This window comes from Giraffa tippelskirchi, chromosome 5 (genome assembly GCF_054371585.1).
Source record: "Giraffa tippelskirchi isolate mGirTip1 chromosome 5, T2T-mGirTip1v1.2.pri, whole genome shotgun sequence".
Taxonomy (NCBI): domain Eukaryota; kingdom Metazoa; phylum Chordata; class Mammalia; order Artiodactyla; family Giraffidae; genus Giraffa; species Giraffa tippelskirchi.
The window spans coordinates 111,029,037-111,051,933 of NC_137279.1; the positions used below are offsets into that span (position 1 = coordinate 111,029,037).

General features: G+C 42.9%; 1 pseudogene; it reads right to left on the reverse strand.

Annotated features, from left to right (window-relative positions):
• Nucleotides 1-245: 245 nt before the first annotated feature.
• LOC145505251 (thioredoxin-like) overlaps nt 246-22,897 on the reverse strand; it is a 39,895-nt pseudogene continuing 17,243 nt past the window's right edge.

Below are 22,897 nucleotides of genomic sequence, written 5' to 3' on the forward strand. Positions count from 1 at the left end.
ATCACTCTAAGGGCCTTAGGAGGATTTAGAGACAGTAGGAGAGACCCTATGTTTCTCTTCTCCCCTCTTTGAGGCTCCTTTTATCCCTAAGTATTTCCAGTACAGGAGAGGTTTGCCCTTTCATTCATAGTAAAATTGATCCCTAGTGTATCTTCTTATTCATCCTTCTGATCTTTCTTTTTTGTAAATAAAAACCTTACAAGTTGTAAGCAGCTATTGCTGGTTACATTTTTTAGGAAACTAGATTAGATTAATTCATTAATGGTGGCTTCCAGTTTTTCCTTATTAGCTCCAGAAAATTCACCTGCCTTTGGTCCCTTTTAAACAGCTGGGAGATTGGCATGTATTTTACTTTACACTCTGAAGCGACATCCTGGCAGTCACCCACAGCTATGTCAAGTTCAAAGGACGTTGCATTGGAGTACTTCTTTTATTTTATTTTATTTTATTTTTTTATTTTTAATAAATTTATTTATTTTAGTTGGGGGCTAATTACTTTACAATATTGTAGTGGTTTTTGCCATACATTGACATGAATCAGCCATGGGTTTACATGTGTTCCCCATCCTGAACCCCCCTCCCACCTCCCTCCCCATCCCATCCCTCTGGGTCATCCCATTGCCCCAGCCCTGAGCATTTGTCTCATGCATTGAACCTGGATAAGGAAGCTGTGGTACATATACACAACGGAATATTACTCAGCCATTAAAAATATACATTTGAATCGGTTCTATTGAGATGGATGAAACTGGAGCATTGGAGTACTTCTTACAGAGGAAATGAAAGGCAGGCTTGATCAGTTTGCAAGGCCCCTACCACGTGGCTAACTCAACTTCTTTGAGTTTATGTCCTGCATGTTGAAGACTTCCTGAAAATCATACTTTCTCTTCATCTGCTTCACCACTTTGACTGCAGCGTCTGACAAGCAACTATAAGAAATAACGGAGGTGGATCCAAAACACTGGACCAAGCTTCCCAATCCTTTCTCTATGCATATTTTTCTCAGTTAAAACATCGGTTGAAATCAACTGTGCAGAAACTCCCTGGTAGTCCAGTTGTTGTGACTCTGTGTCTTCACTGCTGAGGGCTGGGGTTCAATCACTGATTGGGGGAGCTAGGATCACACAAGAAGCAGTGCAATCAAAACATATATACATATATAGTGTATATGGTTGTGTATTCATTATTATGTAGCATTTTCTTATGTTACTAATACTCTTAAGAACAATTATTAATAGCTGCATAATTTTTCACTGTGAATATAACATACCTTTTTTTAAAAACCTATTCTGTGATTACAGATTTAAGGTGTTTTCAGGATTTTGCAATTGTAAATAATGCTGCAATGAACATCTTTATGCATTCATCTTTTTCTGTGAGAAATAAGATTAACTTCATTCAGGCTAGCTGGGTATTTTTTTTAATATACTGGATTGGTAATTAGTGAATGAATTAGTGGCCTAAAAATAATAAATGTGTTTAAATTGACTGTATTTAAAGAGGAACTTTTTTTCTTTTTGGAAGTATGTACATTTACCTATCATCATCAGGGCCGGACTCCTTGTCCCAGAGAATAATTGAGCACGTGTTCAGCAGCCTGGGATGAACACTGCCCTTTTCCCCTTTTCCAGAGTGGGGAAAGACATGGGTGAGTGAGAGAGGAGGAGTTTAGTGGACCAGCAGTGATTCTGTGCCTGAAAACTTCTGCTCTGTGGCCAGGAAATAGTCAAATACTGAAAAATATTTTGTGAATATCACTTTTTCCTGCATTTCCAATTAAATGATACATTCCATGAAAATCGAGTGAACCCCAGACCCCTATGCACTCTTCATCCCCTTGCAGCCATTACAGGACTACACGACTGTAGGATCTAGAAACCCAACACCATCAGGATCTGGGCCAGGAGACCGGGTTCTGGCCTGGGTGGGAGTAATCCCCTAGCTTGGCACCTAGTAGCTTCAAAGGATAATTTGATCCGAAAGCCCTTAGGTCACACTTTTTAACACAGCTGCTAGAACACACACCCTATAAACAGGAAATGCCTTAGGAAGTACAACTGAAGATTTATTTTTATTTTTTAAGAAACTACTAAAAAGCCTGAGCTGAGGATGACATTTATCTGACATTGCAGTTAACACGCTAGAAGTGCTTCCCCAAAAGCCTTGGTTTTATGTTTTGAGCAATTGTGTGCCCACTGCTGTTTAGTAGGTACTAAAATTCTTCCAGTAAATCTTTCACTCATTTTGCCTTGTAAAATGAGTATGTCTAGTCAGGGGATTTGTAAGTTGCATAGTTCATTTTTGCTTTCATAGAAAACAAAAAGATTTACTAAACCCTAAACCAATATTTAGATACCACTGTGCTTGGAATAAAGACAATTTAGCACCAAGAAAAAGGAAAACCGTATAAAACAGAGAATGAGGAGGCTCTAGCTAGTTGAATAGCATCAGGAAAGATTAAAATTAAGAACTGCCTACTTCTAGAAATGAATTATCTGTGTGGTGACAACACTACTCATCTACCCCTGTGCCAGCTTCCTTTCCTGCCCTGGCTGTGTTCCATTTGTTTCAGTCACACAGCCTCATCATCTAGGCTGTTTCACACCATAGGGTCTTTCCACATGCTTCACAGCACCTGGAATGCCACTGTTCCTCTCTTCTCTCTTTATTGAAGTCCTGCTCATCCTTTTTCTTTAAAACATTTTTTACTGGAGTACAGTTACTTTAAAAAGTTGCATTAGTTTCTGCTATGCAGCAAAGTGAGTCAGATATACATATACATATGTCCCCTCTTTTTTGGATTTCCCTCCCATTTAGGTCACCGTAGATTACTGAGTAATGTTCCCAGTGCTATACAGTGGGTTCTCATTTTATCTATTTTGTATATAGGATAAATAGTGTATATATTTCAATCCCAATATCCTGATTCATCCCATCCACTCCCACCTTTCCTCCTTGGTCTTCACACATTTGTTCTCTACATCTGTGCCTGTAATTTCTGCTTTGTAAATAAGATTGTCTATACCAATTTTTTCAGGTTTCACATATATTTGTTAATTACAGTATTTGTTTTTCTCTTTCTGACTTACTTCACTCTGTATGACAGTCTCTAGGCCCATCCATGACTCTACAAATGATCCAATTCCATTCCTTTCCACCATGGGCTTCTCAAGTGGCAAGGTGGTAAAGAATCTGCCTGCCAATGCAGGAGACACAAGAGATGCAGGTTCAATCCCTGGGTTGGGAGTAGGAAATGCCAACCCACTCCAATATTATTGCCTAGAGAATTCCATGGACAGAGGACTCTGGAGGGCTACAGTCCATAGTGTTGCAAAGAGTTGAACATGACTGAGTGACTTAGCACGCACACAATATTCTGTCATATATTAATATTCATACACATATTCTTTATCTATTCCTCTGTTGATGGATATTTAGGTTGTTACCATGTCAACACAATCAAAACATGGGTGGAAAACCTAGATAGACATTTCTCCAAAGAAGACATACAGATGGCCAAAAAGCACATGAAAAGATGCTCAACATTGCTAATTTTTAGAGAAATACAAATAAAAGTACAATGAGATATCACCTCACACTGGTCAGGATGGCCATTATCACAAACTCTACAAACAAGAAATTCTGGAGAGGGTGTGGAGAAAAGGGAACCCTCTTGCACTGCTGGTGAGAATGTAAATTGATACAGCCACTATGGAAAGCAGTATGGAGGTTCCTTTAAAAGCTAAAAACAGAACTACCATGTGACCTAGCAACCCCACTACTGGGCATATACCCAGAGAAAACCATAATTAAAAAGATACATCTACTCCAATGTTCATTGCAGTCCTGCTCATCCTCAAAGGCTAAGATGTCAGTTGATTTTTTTATAGCATGAAGACAGCATAGAATGAGAGATACATGTGTGCATGCTAAGTCGCTTCAATTGTGTCTAATTCTTTGAAACCCTGTGAATTGTAGCCTACCAGGCTCCTGTATCCATGGGATTCTCAAGGCAAGAATACTGGAGTGGGTTGCCATGCCCTCCTCCAGGGGATCTTCCTGACCCAGGGGTTGAAACTGTGTCTCCTGTAGCTCTTGCATTGTAGCCAGATTCTTTACTGCTGAGCCACTGGGGAAGCCCTAGAGTGAGACATAACTGGATTTAAATCTTGGTACCCTTTTTAACTAGATGGATGACTTTAGGCAAGTTAACTTGAGTCCGTTTCTTCCTTAGTTAATAGAGTTAATACCTTGCTCACCGAAGTGTAGTAAATGTTAAGTCATAATATATACAGTGCTTGGCATACAGTAGATACTCAGTAAATGTCAGTGTCCTTGTGCCATGCCTGTCTTCTAAGCCTTCCTTGATTCTCTAGGCAGCATCATTTTATTCAAATCTTAGAGTATGAGCTTGTGTCTTATCTCTGAGTTCCCAGAGATACACTGTATTCAAATTCTTCATGACCCATTTAAGTCATAAGGCTTCCAGATGGAATTTGTAATTCATTTATTTATTCAATAAATATTTGTTTGAGGAAATCAGATGGCAGTTCCTACCACTGTGTTCTTAATATGTTTTTTCTTCCTTTAGACTGCTGCTGCTGCTTCTGCTAAGTCGCTTCAGTTGTGTCCGACTCTGTGCGACCCACTGACGGCAGCCCACCAGGCTCCGCCATCCATGGGATTCTCCAGGCAAGAATACTGGAGTGGGTTGCCATTTCCTTCTCCAATGCACGAAAGTGAAAAGTGAAAGTGAAGTCGCTCAGTCGTGTCCGACTCTTTGTGACCCCATGGACTGCAGCCTACCAGGCTCCTCCGTCCATGGGATTTTCCAGGCAAGAGTACTGGAGTGGGGTGCCATTGCCTTCTCCTTTAGACTAGGGCTTCTCAACTTGGGCCAGATAATTCTTTGTTGTGGGGGGCTATCCCATGCACTGTGGGATGTTGAGAAGAATCTGTGGCCTCTATCAGCTAGAAAGTGGTACCAACTCCCCAACCCAGGTGTAACAACCCCAAATGTCTCCAGACATTGACTGCTCTTTGTTGAGAAAAACTTCTCTGGAACGTTGCTCCCTTGGCTATCCTCTCTCTCTCTCAGTTCAGTTCCGTTCCGTTCAGTTCAGTTGCTCAGTCGTGTCTGACTCTTTGTGACCCCCATGAACTACAGCACGCCAGGCCTCCCTGTCCATCGCCAACTTCCAGAGCTTGCTCAAACTCATGTCCATTGAATCAGTGATGCCATCCAACCATCTCATCCTCTGTTGTGTCCCCTTTTCCTCCTGCCTTCGATCTTTCCCAGCATCAGGGTCTTTTCAAATGAGTCAGCTCTTCGCATCAGGTGGCCAAAGTATTGGACCTTCAACTTCAACATCAGTCCTTCCAGTGAATATTAAGGACTGATTTCCTTTAGGAATGACTAGTTGGATCTCCTTGCTGTCCAAGGGACTTTCAAGAGTCTTCTTCACCACAGTTTAAAAGCATCAATACTTCAGCGTTCAGCTTTCTTTTTGGTCCAACTCTCACATCCATACATGACTACTGGAAAAACCATAGCTTTGACTATATAGACCTTTGTCGGTCAAGTAGTGTCTCTGCTTTTTAATATGCTGTCTAGGTTGGTCATAGCTTTTCTCCCAAGTAGCAAGCGTCTTTTAATTTCATGGCTGCAGTCACCATCTACAGTAATTTTGGAGCCCAAGAAAATAAAGTCTGTCACTGTTTCCATTGTTTTTCTATCTATTTGCCATGAAGTGATGGGACTGGATGCCATGATCTTAGCTTTTGAATGTTGAGTTTTAAGCCAGCTTTTTCACTCTCTTCTTTCACTTTCATCAAGAGGCTCTTTAGTTCCTCTTCACTTTCTGCCATTAAGGGTAGTGTTTTCTGCATATTTGAGGTTATTGATATTTCTCCCTGAATCTTGATTCCAGCTTATACTTCATCCAGCCTGGCACTTTGCATGATGTACTCGGCATCAAAGTTAAATAAGCAGGGTGACAATATACAGCTTTAACGTACTCCTTTCTCAATTTTGAACCAGTTCATTGTTCCATGTTCGGTTCTAACTGCTGCTTCCTGACCTGCATACAGATTTTTCAGGAGGCAAGTAAGGTGGTCTGGTATTCCCATCTCTTTAATAATTTTCCATGGTTTGTTGTGATCCACACAGTCAAAGGCTTTAGCATAGTCAATGAAGGAGAAGTAGATGTTTTTCTGGAATTCTCTTGCTTTTTCTTCCCTTGCAGGCTTCCCTTGTGGCCCAGCTGGTAAAGAATCTGCCTGTGATGCGGGAGATCTGGGTTCAATCCCTGGGTTGGAAAGATCCCCTGGAGAAGAGAAAGGCTACCCACTCCAGTATTCTGGCCTGGAAAATTCCATAGACTGTATAGTCCATGGGGTCCCAAAGAGTTGGACACGACTGAGAGACTTTCATTTTCACTTGCTTTTTCTGTGATCCAATGGATGTTGGCAATTTGATCTCTGGTTACCCTGCCTTTTCTGAATCCAGCTTGAACATCTGGAATTTCTCAGTTCATGTACTGTTGAAGCCTAACTTGGAGAATTTTGAGCATTACTTTGCTAGCGTATGAAATGAGTGCAATTGTGTGGTAGTTTGAACATTCTTTGGCATTGCCTTTCTTTGGGATTGGAATGAAAACTGACCTTTTCCAGGCCACTGCTGAGTTTTCCAAATTTGCTGCCATATGGAGTGCAGCACTTTAATAGCATCATCTTCAGCCTCTTGGCACCTTTCTCTCATGAAAATATACTATATTTTCTAGTCTTTCAAAACAAAACTAGTCAATCAAACAAGAAGCCCTCTCCCTTCACTGTCAAGCTCTCCAAAAGCATAGCCTGAACTTGTGGTCCCTTTCTACCCATTCTTCCACCTGCTGCAGTCAGGCTCCCTCACCCCCTTCATGAGTTGCTCCTACTGAATGGCTAAATCCTGTCTCCTCTTTCTACTGCTCACCTTACTTAACCTCCCTGACATTTGATGCTTCAGAAATTCCAAGATTTCTTTCTTTCCTGTTCTTCTTTGACCCTGTTTCACAAGCCCAAGTGGAGTCTCCTTTGCTCTGTCTTTTAAATTCTGTCATTCCCCGGGCCTCTGCTCTTGGTCTTCTCTCTTCTCTCTCCCTGGCACATGTTCACTTATTTTCAAGGCTTTAATTCTCACTTAAGCATCAATTCCACAATGCTTAGCTCCAGCCCAGATTTCTCTGCTGTGGAACTCACAGACTTCTCAAAGAGAACTTATTTTTCTCATCTCCTCATCCTAAAGTTGTTTCTCCTCCCATCTTCCCATGCCCCATCTCTTCTGACCAATGGATTACAGTATGCCCTTCTGGCCCTGGTGATGCAAACCCTAGATGGGCACTTCAGCAAAGACATTCATCTTAGGTAACTCAGTCACGCAAGACTGAGTTGGTTGCTTGGTGGCCCTCCTCACAACCCTCTGGCTGTAGCCAGTAACCTTAGAATTATATTAAATGATTTCCAGAAAGCACTTGGAACACAGTGGATACTCAGTACATGTTAACTCCCTTTCTTGTTATTTTCTTCTGGAAGATGCACTCCAGAACATTAAGAGTTGTATATGGGTAGTTAGATTATATGGGATGTTTTTTTATGTTCTCTAATACTTTTCCCACTGAAAAGAAATTATTTTTGCAACTAAAGAAAAATGTTTTGTTAAAATGCTCTTAGACAACTGATCATGCTACTTGCCTTTATTGGCTGTTCATTGTCCCTTGGTGAAGTCCAAAGCTCTAAGCATATCTTAAAAGACGACTTGTGATTTGGCCTTGATCTAGTTATGTAAACTTATTTCATGCTCTACCACTGCCCCACCAGTCATCACACACTCTGGCAACTCCAAACCTCTTCCAGATCCCTGAGCTGTTGCCTATTTCTGCAAAAGGTTCTTCCTCTGCTTGATGACTGACCCATGTCCTCCATCCCTTCCCTTCTATCCCACATCCATCACAAGTCCACACTTAGAATACTCTCAGACACCTGACCTACTCTCTTTTCTTAAAACTCAGTTCAAACACATCCTTGTTGGACCCTTTTTCTTTTTCATTCTTTTTCTCTCCTTTTTTTTTCCTTTTTAAGCATATATCCTTCTCAGCTTTATTATATCTGGGTTCAAGAGTGATTTTGCCTGCTAAACAAAATTAGTTCCATTTCTTAATTTTCAATAGTGGTTCAGGGCCTTCTTGCCTATGATGGTAGATCACATTAATGTCTGTTGAGTTCCACACAGTCAACCGCTCTAGGATTTCTGATGTGGCCGGTTGGACACTCCAATACCTTCCTTTATTTTCATTTAAGAGAGGAGATTGGACTTAGACCCTCTTTTCCACAGGGCTACAACAGATGCTGGTGCACAAGCTTGTCCCTGAAGGTCTGGGCCAGCTTGATTTAGTTCTTGATCTGCGTAGGTTGTTAATAAAAAGTGTAATGGGTCCACAAACACAGTTTTTGTGGTAGTGGTGTGTGCAGTGAGCATAAATCATTAGTTTGTCCTGGATCACTGGGACTGTCTGTGGCTTCTGCCAGAGTCCAGGCATAGGCACAGCCAATGGGGTTGTGGGGCCAATCAGGTACTTATAAAGGAGAGAGAGTCAGTCATCTAAGTTACCAGTTTATTAACATCCAGATGGAAGAGATACATACAGCAAGGTGTGGGGAAAGAGCGAGGTGCTTCCACCCTCTCTCCAGGAGTGCTTCTCTCCCCAAATCTCCACGCATTCACCAACCTGAAAGCTTCTGAACCCTGTTCCTATCTCCTAAGTCTCCAAGCTGAAAGTAAACATGCTCTGCTTTGTTGCTCTTTGTCCATTTAGACATTTGTCAGGGCACCTAGGGTACTTGATTATATTTATTTGTCCTCTGTCTCCCTCTAAGAGATGGTATTACTCCTTAAGGGCAAGGACTGTGTCTCTTGTTTGGCAAATAGAAGATGCTTATTTAGATTTTATCTCACTGAGAAGCACTGGGGTAGATTTTAGGGTTGAAAGAGAGAAAGGAAGTAAGCCACAGCCCCTACTGCCTTTATGGGGCTTGCAATGGGATCATGGAAATGAATGTGACTAACTGGGGTAAAGAAAGAAGAAATCATATAAAAAGCTAACACTTTAGGACTTTACTGGTGGCTCAGTGGTAAAGAATCTGCCTGCCTATGCAGGAGGCACAGGTTAGATTCTTGATCTGGGAAGATCCCACATGCTGTGGAACAGCTAAGTCTGTACACCACCATTAGTGAGACTGTGTTCTAGAGACTGGGAGCTGCAACTGCTGAAGCCAGCGCACCTGGAGCCCATGCTCTGTAACAAGAGAAGCCACCCCAATGAGAAGCATGCACACCATCACTAGAGAGTAGCCCCCCTCACTGCAATAGAGAAAAGCCTGCACAGCAATGAAGACCAAGCACAGCCAAAAATAAATAAATACATAAAAATTAAAAAGTTAACATTTTATATTTTTTATCTCTCAGTTAACCCATGATTTACTTGGTAATAAGTACTATTATTCCAGGATGTCTGGCTCTTGAGAGTCCCTTGCACAGCACGGAGATCAGACCAGTCAATCCTAAAGGAAATCAGTCCTGAATATTCATTGGATGTTCTGATTCTGAAGCTGAAACTCCAATACTTTGGCCACCTGATGCGAAGAACTGACTCATTTGAAAAGACCCTGATGCTGGGAAAGATTGAAGGCGGGAGGAGAAGGGGACGACAGAGGACGAGATGGTTGGATTGTATCACCAACTCAATGGACATGAGTTTGAGTAAACTCCAGGAGTTGGTGATGGCCAGGGACTCCTGGGGTGCTGCAGTGCATGGGGTTGCAAAGAGTCAGACACGACTGAGCGACTGAACTGAAGTACTATTATTTTGTAAATATGAAGAATTGAGAGTTTAATGAAGTTAGGTGATTTGACCAAGTAACTGGTAAATGTCCAAAATCCAATGTCCTAATCTAAATACAATAATGTATTTGATTTTCAGTTTGAAGTCCTCAAAAATCTATTTGAGGAAAATTGCCATCAGGGATCATTTTGATCACTTACTCTGCAAGAAACCTGGATTCCTGCAAAAGAATACCCAGACTGATAAACAATCAATCAATTGATTAATCCAGAGTTTCCAGGGGCTGCGATCTCTACTGCTCCACTCTGCCATCTCCAACTCTAGAAAAACATTAAAAAAAGAAGTTTTCCCCCAAGTTGCTGGATCCACCTCTGCTTGCCCGAGGGAAACTCCTGGGTCTCTGGGGGCCTCAGAGGACAAGGAAAATCTAACCTGTGCATGATCAGACAACTGGAAGCGATTACTTCTTGGGGCACAGTTAGAGCACTAAGCCATGACGATACAGATCTGGGGGCTCTACTAAAGATGTTCATCTTAGGTTACTCAGCAACCCAAGGCTGAGTCTGTCCTTCCTCCTCCCTAGGCCCTCTTCCTAAAGCTCTGGCTTCAGGCTCACGTGGAGACTTACCTCCTGATAGCTTTGCTAATGACTTTAAAGTCTGATTGAGATCAGGTAGCCTCCAAGCTGGCACCAACACCCATTATACTCTCCAAAGATAAGGAAACCAAACATTAGCTAGCTGGTGGAAAACAGTGCCATAAAAGCATCCACGCCTTCCTCCCCTCAAAGGAGCAGCAAAATGCCACTCCTGGCCTTATTTAGATAGGGAAATACAGAACTGAATATGACCTCAAGTAGACAGTTTAAGGTGACTTTAGAGAGGTTCTCCTACAGGGATAGCTTTCATTTACCCTGGAATCAAATGCCTTTCTTCCTTCCTTCCTTCAAGAATTCTCCAGATAACTTCACCTGCTCGAGCAGCTTCACTCTCCAACTCTGGATTATACATTCACTTACATAGCACTGAGAACTCTAATCATTATACATAGATACAGGATACAGCTTAGAGAGTATTTCCTTGATGTATTTTGTTTTGTGTCTTTATATCCCCTTGCGGCCTTGGCTTGCAGTCACTGGAAGCAGGATTTTGGTTCCCTGCCCGACATTGAAGTCAGGCTGTGGCAGTAAGACTGCTGAATTCTAGCCACTAGACCACCAGGGAGGGCTTCCCTGGTGGCTCAGATAGTAAAGAATCTGCCTGCAATGCAGGAGACCTGGGTTCGATCCCTGGGTCGAGAAGATCCCCTGGAGAAGGGAATGGTAACCCACTCCAGCATTCTTGCCTGGAAAATCCCACAGACAGAGGAGCCAGGCAGGCTACAGTCTATGGGGTTGCAAAGAGTCAGACCACCAGGGACCCGTAGTCAGTGACAAGGCCCCGGCCCCTTGGCTTTGTACAAATGAATTCCCACAAAAAGACAGAAAGTGAAACAAGTAACATGTTTATTAGGCAGAAAAAGTGTTCGTGTGAATAGATTCACACAGGCGGGCTTAGAGAGAGAGTTTCACTCTCGTTGTGGTTTGAATGATTTATTCTGGACATCTCTTCCAGGTTTCTTCTGGCTGATAATCTTGCTTTGCCTGGTTCTGAGTCTGTATTTGGTTTATCTCAGGTCCTCCCCCGTGTGTGCCTATCTCTTAGCCAAGATGGAGTCTAGCGAAGAGGCCTATGGTTAGGTTGAAATCATTTACTATGGGGTGACGCCCCCTTCCCTATTGACTTTCGAGGAAACATTCTTGGCATGTGTTGTCAGGAATGTCTCCTTGATCTTGAGAATGAGAAATATGTTGTCTCTTTATCTTGAATCTGGGCAGGGCTAAGCTCCTCTCTTGCGCCTGTCCCTCACTTCTGACCCACCTCCCCAGGGGACAAACTCCAGCTGCTCAGCCTGGGGCCCATCTAGCTCTTGCCTCACTTGGGATCAAACAACCAGCTTCTTCAGTGTTGCCTGGTGTGGTCCTCTGACCCGAAGCCTGAGAATCACTCCACCCTTATTAGAAATGCAGACTTGCTGGCCCCACACCCATCCCACTAAATCAGAATAATATCCTCATTTTAACAAGATCCTCAGGTGATTCACGTGCCCTTAATGCATGAGAAGCTCTGGGCTAGAATGTTGTTTACTGACACACAGACTCTTCTGTGATGCCAGCATGGTGGTCAGTATGCAGGGCATGGCAGTTTTCTACAGCCACCGCTCCAAGATTCACCAGTGTGGACAACAATTCCACCGATCCTTTCTGTATGGTTTTGTACATACTAAATAATTTTCGGTGCCCTGTGCAGATATTTTTATTAATCATAAATACTGATAATCATAAGAACAAGAAATGTTACTGAGCATTTGTGTGCTAGGTCATTTATGTGTGTTATTCTTTTAATCATTATCATATTAGTTTGCTGGGGTTGCTATAGCAAAGTACCACAGACTGAGTGGCTTAAACAACAGAAATTAATTTTCCCACAGTTCTGGAGGCTAGCAGTCCAAGACTGAGGTGCCAGCAGGTTTGGCTTCTACTAAGACCTCTCTCCTTGGCTGTATCTTTGCTGTGTCCTCACATGATCTTGTGCCTGTCTGGTGTGTTCAAACCTCCTCTTCTTATAAATCAGATTGGATTAGGGCCTCTGCTAAAGGCTTCCTTTTAACTTAATTACCTCTTTAAAGAACTTATCTCCAAATAAAGTTATCTTCTGAGGTACTGGAAGTTAGGACTTTAACATATGCATTTTGAAGGGGTATAATTGAACCCATAAAACTGTAAAGTGGCTGATAATTATAATCCCCATTTTATAGATGAAGAAACAGAGGCTTTCAAAAGTTGATTAACTTGATTAATGCCACATATCTAGTAATGATAGAGCCAGAACTAGACCTTTTCTGTTTACACATTTATTTACCAAACATTTATTGGATATCTGCTATGCATTGGGATAAGTGATAGGGATACAGAAGTCATAGTGCCTGCTCTCATAAACCTTATATTTTTGTGAATTATTTTTTATTCTGGAGTCTCTATGCTTGCCCTCTCAAATGCTATAGAGATTCATTTTGTATAACTCCATAAAATATTTACCGCCAAATCCAAGAAAACAGTATAACAATCTTAAAAAAATACCAGATCCTGAATCTAGCCTCATAAACGTCTATCTGAGACTGAGACTATTTGTTTCAGGTCAGTCCTGGCCATTTCCTCCAGTGACCAACTCATCATAGTTTGCCTGAAACTGTGGTCTTGGACTTCCTTGTTTTTTTCCCTTGCTTTAGAGCTTGGACTTCCATGGTTTTAGCACTGAAAGTCCTGTGTCCCAGGAACTTCAGCTCCACAAACCCATCAGAGTTGGTTTCCCCAATATTTCCTGATTTGTGCCTTGCTAGGATAGGAAGCAGCAGGAAAGAGCATACATCACATAAATAGAGCCCGATTTCAGATTTGAAATGAATTAACAGGACAACAAAACTTTAGTTTCACCCAGGCCTCTCTCTACTGCTGAGCCGGAAATTGTATGTCAGCCTTTTGCCTCCACAGATTGGAACTGAATCAGAGATTAATGGACTGTCTCCAGCTTCCACTATTCTTGATGTAAATATTAACACTGCAAGTGAACAAGGTATAATCTCTTGAGGTTCCTTAGCTGAAGATTCAGGAATTCCCGAGTACCAAATATCCAACTGTCCTTCCTTAGATAGTCCTCATTTCAGGTAACAACAGGTGACTCTAACCGGCCACCATGGTGGCCCAGGCAGGCGTCTCGGAGTAGCCATCTTGGGGACCGTGAGCCCCCTATGCTTTGTAACACAAGAGCCCTCAGAATGTGCAGAAAGGAGCTCCTAAACAGCAGCCAAATCCTCCTGCATAATGGATGACCATGGCTGGGCCCTGCTGACCTGCTCTGGTACTTTCCTGGTACTGATGCATTTCCACTGCCCCCTGCCTCTGAGATGCAGCTACTCGCCAGCCTATGGAAATGATAGGCTTCTCAGTGGCAGAAGTGCCAAGTGCACTGCACTCCAGCCTCTGCTTTTTGTTATCCTGTTAAAGCTCAAGGCTTCAACGAAGGGGTCAGAGAATAAGGAATAGTCAGGGAGCCTCAAAATTAATTAAATCTCTGCGTGCATGGGTGCTAAGTCACTTCAGTCCTGTTCGACTCTTTGCATCCCTATGGACTGTAGTCCGCCAGGCTCCTCCTTCCATAGGATTCTCTTATGGACAGCAAGAATACTGGAGTGGGTTACCATGCCCTCCTCCAGGATATCTTCCTGACCCAGGGATCAAAACCAAGTCTTCTGTGGCTCCTGCACAGAGCAGAATTCTTTACTGCTAAGCCACCAGGGAAACCCCAGTTAAATCTATGGAAACTCCTAAATAAGAGATTTAGCTTTTTAACAACAGCAAAAAAAAAAAAAAAAAAAAAAAGCCAAAATGTATGTTCTTTCACAAAATTCAAGTGGATGTATGGCAGCATACATTCTCCTGGCAGAATGGCCTGTCATAAACACAAGGGCCCTCCATGAACTTTCTGATTTCAGGGAAAGGGGGTTTCTTAGCCATATTTACTTCCTTATTTCCATTTACTTATGCTTTTTCAATTTCAAGTTAGTCAAGAAATTAACTGACACATGTTTCACTAAGAACATGTGTGTAATTGTGGTCTAATAAAAAATATATGTTTAGTCTTTGTCTCAGATTCTTGACATAGAGCTCCTAAAGCCCTTGGAATTTCCTAATATGAGCATCTTCTGTTATTTATAAAGAGCCTCTTTTGATCACACCTGAGTTTTTGCTAATGACCTGACCCAGGGTGGGACCTCTAGACAGCTTCAAGATGGAGGTTGGTCACTAGAAAGATCAAACTTCCAGCCTCACTCTCTGATGCCAGGGAGAGGAGGGGTCTGGAGATGGGTTACAGAAATAAGGGGACCCAGGGAGTTTCCATCTTGGTGAACATAATAATGTGCTGGAAGGGTGCTGTACCAGACAGAACATAAAGACTCCATGTACTCCCCCACCCCCACCTCACACTTTGCCTTATGTATTTCTTCCACATGGCTGTTCCTGAGTATCCCTTATAATAAACTGGTAAACAGAGTGTTTTCTTGAATTCTGTGAGTCATTCTAGCCAATTATGGAACCTGAGGGGGGTGGTTGTGGAAACCCTCAAATTTGCAGTTAGCCAAGCAGCGTAGCTTGGCACCTCATTTGTGTCTTGTGTCTGAAGTGGAGGCAGGCATGTGGGACATGAACTCCAGGAATTAGTGTCAGAATTGAACTAAATCAAATTGTTGGTGTTGGAGAACTGGAGCATTGATGTGAAAAACTCCCAAACCGCTGATGTCAGAGGCAGAGTTAAAAAACATAATTTGCGATGAACATACTAAGTATCAAGGAAGAGACATAAAAAAAATAGGTGGTCATTCAGAGCTTATAATCATTTGGGAATTTGGATGCCTATGAAAAAATTCATAATTCAAACTTATTTTGGTAAGTACCCAACAAGTGAATGGCTGTAACTTGTCCTTGAATTCTCTTTCAACTTCAATATAATTTCAATTTGTATATATTCTAAGGTGGGGACTTCCCTGGTGGCTCAGTGGTAAACAATCCACCTGCAATGCAGGAGCCACAGGAGACTCAAGTTTGATCCCTTGGTCAGGAAGATCCCCTGGAGGAGGGCATGGCAACCCACTCCAATATTCTTGCTGGAGGATCCTATGGACAGAGGAGCCTGGCGGGCCACAGTCCATAGGGTATCAGAGTTGGACATGACTGAAGTGACTTAGCATGCATGCATATTCTAAGGTGCACAGATTGCAGATTTATAAGAAGAGATGTTTCCTGCCTCCACATTACCTTAGAGAACCTGGGTTTCAGACCCTGCCACTTTGACTAGCTGCAACTCTGGCACATTGGCTCATACAGCGTTTGAATATGTAAGCCAAAATGAAGGTTAGATTGGCAAACTTTTGCACGTCCTTTGGGAAATTAAGACACTTACTTGCACCACACGCTCAGGACACCTCACTCAGCAATTTCTTCCCTGACATTTTATGCTTTGTTGTTGTTTTTTTTTTCAAGTGGAAGTTACACTGCAGAGACTCCTCCTATATCTGGGCAAAGACTTTCTCTATTTCTTGCTAATCAGAACCTTCCAGGGAAACCTCTGAACTCCCACCTCCCACGAATACATTGTGACTTCAAAAGTGCTGAAAAGCAGGAGACTCTGAGACTTCTGAGTAGATAGTAGAATTGTCTGTGCACCCCAGGGTGATTTGATGACCAGTGGGAAGGTCTCCTGGACAGAAGTGGGCTTCCCTGTTGGCTCAGACAGTAAAGAATCCATCTGCAGTGCAAGAGACCTGGGTTCGATCCCTGGGTTGGGAAGATCCCCTGGAGAAGGGCATGGCAACCCACTCCAGCATTATTGCCTGGGAAATCCCATAGACAGAGTAACCTGGTGGGCTACAGTCCATGGGGTTCCAAAGAGTTAGACATGCCTGTGCAACTAAGCACACAAGCATGGGGAGTTCTCCTGGCCAGAAGGATTCCTTCCTGTGGGACCTGGAGGCATTTCCATACTCACAGGCCCTTGAAAGTGACCATAGCTTAGAGTCCTAGAATCACTGAGGCAGAAGGGAGCTTAGGGATGGCTTACCCTACTTCCTCATTTCACAGTTCAGACAGGATTTGATTTGCCTGGGGTCTTATACCCAGGACAGTGGCCAAGCCAGGCTTTTTCTAAATATTACCAGGACTATAAGATAAAAATAAAATAAATTAAAAAGAATGATAACTTCCCTCACAGCCCAGTTAAGGCCAGCTAAGACTTCATGCTTCCACTGCAGGGGGTATGGGTTTGCCCCCTTGTCGGGAAACTAAATCCCACATACTGCTCAGTGCAGCCAAAATAAAATAAAAAGAAATAAACATTACCAGGACTCATTCAGCAATATTAGTCTACCTCCTTAATCTACAAGAATCATTTGCTAACTATGAACTTGACGCTTGGGAGGATGACTCTACCCCCTGGAGGGGCTAAATTGTCAGGAAGAAGGAGAAGGCCCCAAGAAGATGAGGGGACACCAGCCACAGTTCCTGCAACTCCCCTGGAAATACGGAGGGAGGCGAGCACTGGCCCACTGCTCCTGGCTCTTCTGCTTCGAGGCAAGTGTAGGGAGAAAATGACTGCATTGCTCTGGAGGCTTGTCTTGTCTGCTCAGCTGTCGTAACAAAGTACTTACGCCTGGGAGGCTTAAGCCACAGAAACTTATTTTCTCCCAGTTCTGGAGGTTATGAGTCCAAAAACAAGGTGTCACAAAACCTGGTTTCTGGTGAGGCCTGTCTTCCTGGTTTGCTGGGGACAGAGGGAGGGAGAGAGGAAGGGGGAGAGAGAGATAGACATCTATCTACTTATCTCCAGTGTCTCTTCCTCTTCTTATAGGGCTTCCAAGGTGGCACTAATGGTAAAGAACCCACCTGCCAATAGAGGAGACATAGGAGATGCAAGTTCGAACCCTGGGTGAGGAAGATTCCCTGGAGGAGGTTATGGCAACCCATTCCAGTATTCTTGCCTGGATAATCCCATGGACAGAGAAACCTGGTGGGCTACAGTCCATAGGGTCAAAAAGAGTCGGACACAACTGAAGCGACTTAGTACTCACTTCATCTTATAAGGATACCAGTCCTATTGGGTCAGGGCCCCACCCTTTTGACCTCATTTAACTTAATTACCTCCGTAAAGGCCCTACCTATATCCAAATACAGTCAAAAGGAGGCGTAGGGTTTCAAGATAGGAGTTTTGACAGGACACAGTTCAGTTTCCAGCAGGGTTGTCGTTTTACCCTGTGGAGGATCTCAGTCTTAGTAAGACATTTATCTTGACCATGATGAGACTGTCAGAACTAGGGTTGCCATTCTAGGCTCTTCTATTTTCAGTGGACAGATTTTGCAGCTTCATGGTACACAAGATGTTACGCACCCCACTCAGGAAGCCTCCCCAGCCACCCTGCCCCCAGGTGAGCCAGGTGCTCCTCTCTCTGCCCCCTCAACACCTGAGGAGAGAGCTCTTAGCTTCGCATTCCTGATGCAGTTCTATGCTGGCCTGTTTGCTATCTCCTCCACTTAATGCTGGACTTCTTGAGGGCAGGGCCTCTGTCTCATCCCATGCATGTGTCTGTCAGTGTCTTTAACCTTTAGATATTTGATAAATGTTTGAGGGATGAACGAAATGCCTCCTGAAACTATTGGAACCGAGCTAGACATACAGTGAAACTAATAAAGCTTAAGCATCAGGGCCTCTCATTTGCCTGAAGACTGATCTAGCAATTTCAAAGTCACAATTTGGTATTCTTTTCCTTAAAGAGATTGCTAATTCCCACCCCCTCCAAAACAAACAAACAAACAAAACACTACAAAATTCTGGCTCCATAAAACCCGGGTATGCCCCTGGATCGCTAATGTTGGGTGTGGCTCTCTCCTGTATTTAATATTTCTTCCCTACATAGCTTGCCCGTGGAGGGGAGGGAAACACCTCAAATACATTTTTCTTTCCTGAGGCTATTTTCGAGAGACATAATCTTGTTGCTAAGCCATCTATCTTATTATTATTTTAATTTTTACGGCAGTATATTTGATTTACAACGTGTGTTAGTTTCAGGTGTACAGCAAAGTGAATCAGTTATACACATATCCACAATTTTATTTTCTATTCCCATATAGGCCATTACAAAGTATTGAGTAGAGTTCCCTGTGCTAGTCAGTAGGTTCTTATTAGTTATCTATAGTAGTTATAGTAGTGTGTATATGTCAATCCACTCTCCCAATTTATCCCTCTCCCTTTCATCCCCTGGTAACCATAAGTTTGTTTTCTGTGACTCTACTTCTGTTTTGTAAATGAATTCATTTGTACCCTTGTTTTGGATTCCACATATAAGCAAAATCTTATGATACTTGCCCTTCTGTGTCTGAGCTAGTTCACTCAATATGACAATCTCTAGGTTCATCAATGTTGCTGCAAATAGCATTATTTTGCTCTTTTTTATGGCTGAATAATATTCCACTATAAATATGCAACACATCTCCTTTATCCATTCTTCTGTGAAGAATGTTTAGGCTGCTTCCATGTTCTAGCTATTGTAAACAGTGATACAATGAATACTGGGGTGCATATATCTTTTCAAATTATGGTTTTCTCTGGGTATATGCCTAGGAGTGGGATTGCTGGGTCACATGGTTGTTCTAGTTTTAGTTTTTTAAGGAACCTCCATACTGTTTCTCCATAGTGGCTGTACCAATTTACACCCACAGTGTAGGAGGGTTCCCTTTTCTCCACATCCTCTCTAGCATTTATTGTTTATAGATTTTTGATGATGGTCATTCTGACACTTGTGAGGTGATACCTCAACGTAGTTTTGATTGTATTTCTCTAATAATTAGTGATATTGAGCATCCTTTCATGTGCTTTCTGACCTTCTGTATGTCTTCTTTGATTGTTTGTTTTTTTGATATTGATCTGCATGAACTGTATATTTTGGAGATTATTTCTTTGTCAGTTTCTTTGTTTGCAGATATTTTATGCCATTCTGAGGGCTGTCGTTTGTTTTGTTTCTGGCTTCCTTTACTATGTAAAAGTTTTTAAGTATTATTATTATTTAAATTTTTATACATTTTTAAAGGCAACACTCCATTTACAATTATTAGAAAAGATTAGCTATATTTCCCATATTCACCCTGGTAGCCTCTCTTACACCCAATAGTTTGTATATTCCACTCTCCCACCCCTATACTTCCCCTCCTCTCCCTCTGCCCATTGGTAACCACTAGTCTGTTCTCTGTATCTGTGAGTCTATTAAGCCATCTTTTGATCAAAGGAAATGAAAATACTGGAGATGTGTGCCTGGCATCATGGGATATATAGACTTCTAAAATATTGTGTGTGTGTATGCTCAATCATGCCCGACTCTTTTCGACCCCATGGACTGCAGCCTGCCAGGCTCCTCTGTCCATGGAATTCTCCAGGCAAGAATACTGGAATGGGTTGCCATTTCCTTCTCCTCCAAAGTATTAAGGACTAGATAAAATGCCCAAGTGTAATTCCAGGAGGATTTTCCTCCCACCAACTATTACTCAGTGCCTTTCCAGAAAGGGGAAGCCCAGCCATGTGGGGCAGCCCTCACATTCTGAATCTGTTTAGGAGTTTAATTGTCTGCCTGGACATGGCTTCAGAGGGCAGGAATCTTCATACCCACTCAGTCGAAAGTCTAGCCAACCTGAACTCTCATTACTGCTTTATGTTAGCCCACTTCTTTCATTGTCTCCACTGTCACTGTCTTGCTCCCTTGCCTGGTTATTGCACTAACTGCCCTTCCTCCTTCGGCTCTTGCCCTCTTTAATTCATCCTTCACACAATAGCCAGAGAGACCTTTCAACAATTCCAAGCTGATCTTGTAGCTCTCCTGCTTGAATCCCTTGCTGACTCTCTATTATGCTCAAGATAAAGCTCAGATTCCGTGGCATTAGATACAGAGCTCTCAGGCGCTGGGTGCTGTCTGCCTTTCCCTCCTGTCTCCCTGCTGCCTCACTGGCATTTCAGGGCTCACCTCATTGAGTTACATGTAACCCCTGGAAGGTGCTGAGCTCACTCTGCTGTCTGGGCTTTGGCACACAGAGCCTGCTCTGCCTAGAGACTTCCCTTCTACTTTGCCTTGACTCATCTTTGCTTTCAGTTTGCTGCTGCTGCTGCTAAGTCGCTTCAGTCGTGTCTGACTCTGTGCGACCCCATAGACGGCAGCCCACCAGGCTCCGCCATCCCTGGGATTCTCCAGGCAAGAATACTGGAGTGGGTTGCCATTTCCTTCTCCAGTGCATGAAAGGGAAAAGTGGAAGTGAAGTCGCTCAGTCGTGTCCGACTCTTAGCGACCCCATGGACTGTAGCCTACCAGGTTCCTCTGTCCATGGGATTTTCCAGGCAAGAGTATTGGAGTGGGGTGCCATTGCCTTCTCCGGCTTTCAGTTTAGGTTAGTGCTATCTACAGAAAGGTTACAGGAGCCACACGATTTCTAGGAGCCATGTTTTTAAAAGTAAAAAAGCGCGTGAGCACCACAGCCCAACAATAATATCTTACATGATGCAATGGCAAAGGAATGTAGTCCTACCAAAACAATAAAGTTGTGTTTAATAGAAAAATATCCCACACTGTTTCAGCTTTTAAATTTCAACTTATAAAAATTACAAATCCCATTCCTATTCCTCAGTCATACTAGTCACATTTCAAGGGCTTGGTCACCCTATGTGGTCACCGTACGGACATCAGAGGTTTAGTTGTCACTTTCTCTGATGCGCCCAGTCGGCACTGGGTCCCCTCCCAAATATTACTACAGTATTCTGTGGTTAACTCAAGCATAGTGCTTATTACCTTGTGATAGAGTTGCATGCTTACTTGTCCCTGTTTTTCATTATAACCTTCTTGACAGTAGGACTTTGTCTTACAAATCTTGATATTTTCAGCAGCCAACAATCCTGGCTAAGATAGCTGCTCAGTTTGTTTGAATGATGTTGAATGCCTGAACAGCAGCAATCTCCTCAGAGCCTTTAAGGCACTACAGAATCTGGTCCCTGACTTGCTCTTCTCCTACCGCCCTCTCCTTGTTCACTGTGGCAGCCACACTGGCTCCATTCCTTGAATGGTCTGTGTATGTGCTAACCTCAGGCCTGTAGCACAACGTTCTCTGTCCCCAGAAAGCCCTTTTCCCTCATTGAATATATCTTTTTAAATTTTTTCATTTATTTATTTTTGGCTGTGTCAGGTCTTAGTTGCAGCACTCAGGATCTTTGATGAGTTATGCAGGATCTTTTCCTTGTAGTACATAGACTCTCTAATTGTGGTACATGCACTTCAAAGCACATGGGCTCTGGATTTGGGCTTAGTTGCCCTGTGGCATGTGAGATCTTAGTTCCCCATCCAGTGTTCAAACCTGTGTCCCCTGCATTGGAGGGCAGATTCTTAATCACTGGATCACCAGGCAAGTGTAAATGTCTTTAAAACAGCCTCATTCCGCCAGTCATTTTCTAACCCCTTAACTATTTTTCACCATGGTGCCCATCACCACCTGACTCTTCCTTCCAGAATTAATTATTATTTACTTATAGCTGACTCCTTTATATTTACTTGCATTATTTATTTATAATTATTGATCACTCCTAGAACAATAGATCACTGTCTTCCTTGGTGGCTCAACCAGGAAAGAAACCGCCTGCAATGTAGGAGACCCAGGTTCAGTCCCTGGGTTGGGAAGATCCCCTGGAGAAGGAAATGGCAGCCCACTCCACTGTTCTTGCCTGGAGAATCCCATGGACAGAGGGGCCTGGCAGGCTACAGTCCATGGAGTCACAGAGAGTCGGACACGACTGAGTGACTAACACTTTCACTTTTTCACTAGAACACAAGTTTCATGAGAGGAGGCACTTTTCTGTGATGTCCAATGCTATCTTTCCAGAACCGAGAACTGTTCGTGGCACCTAATAGGTGCTTATTAAACATTTGTTGGTTGCAAGTTTAGACTATCTATCTGAGGGGAGCTTAGGGAAATGGAAAAGGCACTCAGAAGCAGAGTTCCAGAAATTTCAGTATTTCTCCCCTTCAAATTTTAAAAAGTCCAAATGGCTTGAAAGTTATTCAACTTTCAGATTTTCTTTGGCTTGTGGTATAAAAGTTGCTGCAGGAGAAAAGGATAATTGTGAGTTAAGGAGGTAAAGTCTTCATGAGTAAGTCCTGTTTTTTGCCCCTGGAACAAGGGAACCCCTGATCCTCTAAAGGCAAAAGGGTTGGATGGGTAGAATGTGGCTGTTGGAAGCTTTAACAGCAGTTGGTAAGGGACACCAGTTGGACCAATACAGGGACTCCAGCAGGTTGCTTGGGAGAGAAAGAGACAAGGTAGGAAAGATGCTGGGAAAAGCAATCAG